The sequence below is a fragment of the Rhinolophus sinicus genome, chromosome 2 (assembly GCF_057876585.1).
Source record: "Rhinolophus sinicus isolate RSI-liver-muscle chromosome 2, RSI-T2T, whole genome shotgun sequence".
Taxonomy (NCBI): domain Eukaryota; kingdom Metazoa; phylum Chordata; class Mammalia; order Chiroptera; family Rhinolophidae; genus Rhinolophus; species Rhinolophus sinicus.
The window spans coordinates 101,019,764-101,021,190 of record NC_142502.1 but is presented as its reverse complement, the minus strand read 5'-3'; the positions used below and the strand labels follow the sequence as shown (position 1 = coordinate 101,021,190).

General features: G+C 52.6%; 1 pseudogene; it reads right to left on the bottom strand.

Annotated features, from left to right (window-relative positions):
- Positions 1-329: 329 nt before the first annotated feature.
- LOC109459453 (small ribosomal subunit protein uS14 pseudogene) lies at positions 330-500 on the bottom strand (annotated as a pseudogene).
- Positions 501-1,427: the final 927 nt, after the last annotated feature.

Here is a 1,427-nt window from a genome sequence, read left to right as displayed (position 1 = left end):
CCTGACACTACTCTAAATCATTCACACCTGACAGCCAGTGGGCAGCATCTTCCCTCCCCAATATCCTCCCCAGGTCCCTGCCTCCATTACCCAGAATCCTTAGCACACCTCTGCCCCTGGCCAGTGCCTTCTCCCGGCTCAGAATCCCTGACCTCCTACTGCTAGCCAAACCATGACCCTGCCCTTTTTTCTGAACCCTAACCCGTATTCATTTACTCCAAAAAAAAAAAAAATTTTATTTTTAAGTTTTTAAAATTTTATATACAAAGAGCTGGCATCATTTTTGTGCTTGGGTAGATGTCTTGGGTTATCCATTCAAGAAGGATCACTCAGTCCAACTTAATGAAGCCTATATGCTTTGTGGACCGAGGGAAACACTGGCGGCACATGCTGAGGCCATATTTCCAGATCAGACTGTGCCGGTTTGAATAGTTGTGGCAAGAGCGAGAACCCTGGCCAAGTTTTCTTGAGTGGCTCCTGGAGAGGGGCTGATGCTCCATCTTGTTTTCATGGACGCAACAAGGCAAAAGGCTGGAAATTTTTCTTAGACGAATCTCCCAGACTCTGGCCACCACTGTCTCCCTACAAACAAGGGTTCACCTCCAATTATTCTGAGGAGGTGTTGGGAGTGGAAATTGGAGCAACCCCTTTGGACTAAGAGCTCTGCCACTAATCAGCTACATGACCACAGGTGCGTTATTCACCTGGGGATTCTGACAGGCATAGCCCGTTCTCCCTGGACTCCATCTGGGAGACAGATGGACAGACAGACAAGGGCAGTGAAGTGTTCCTGGGTACCTGGTGCTGTGAGGCCTGAAGCGGGAGTGATCAGTGCATTGGGGTGGGGGCTGGGCTCAGCAAAAACTTCACCAGGAAGAAGGAGACTAGAGCTGAACCTTGAACGAAGGCTAGGACTTGGGCAGGTGGAGGGCGAGAGCAGGGGGGAGGGTGCACCAGGCAGGAGGCACAGTGTGTGCAGTGGCCTGGCGGGGAGCGTCATGTGTGAGGCAGAGGAATAGCAGGAGGGGAGGAGACGGGGAGAAACACAGGGACAGGGTGGGAGGGCCTTCACAGCCCTGCTGAGGAGTCTGGACTTTTCCCCAAGGGTGTGGGAGCACAGAAGGGAGTTAAGCAAAGGAGTGACACGATCAGATGTGATGGCTTCCTCTGCTCCACAATCCTCTCATGTCATCCCAATACCTTAGCTGGGTTCTAACAACAGTGCCTGACCCGTGGTAGGGTGCCAGTACACGAGTGGATGAATACCACTCGTGTCTCCCCCATTGTCCTTAGATTAAAATCCATACTCCATGGAGGGCTTGCCCACAGGCTCCTTCCCACTTGGCTGGTCTCACTCCCAACTGTCCCCAGCTCACTGCTCCCGTCATGCTGGCCCTCCTTAGCTGCTGCTTTGCTGCCTTGGCTGG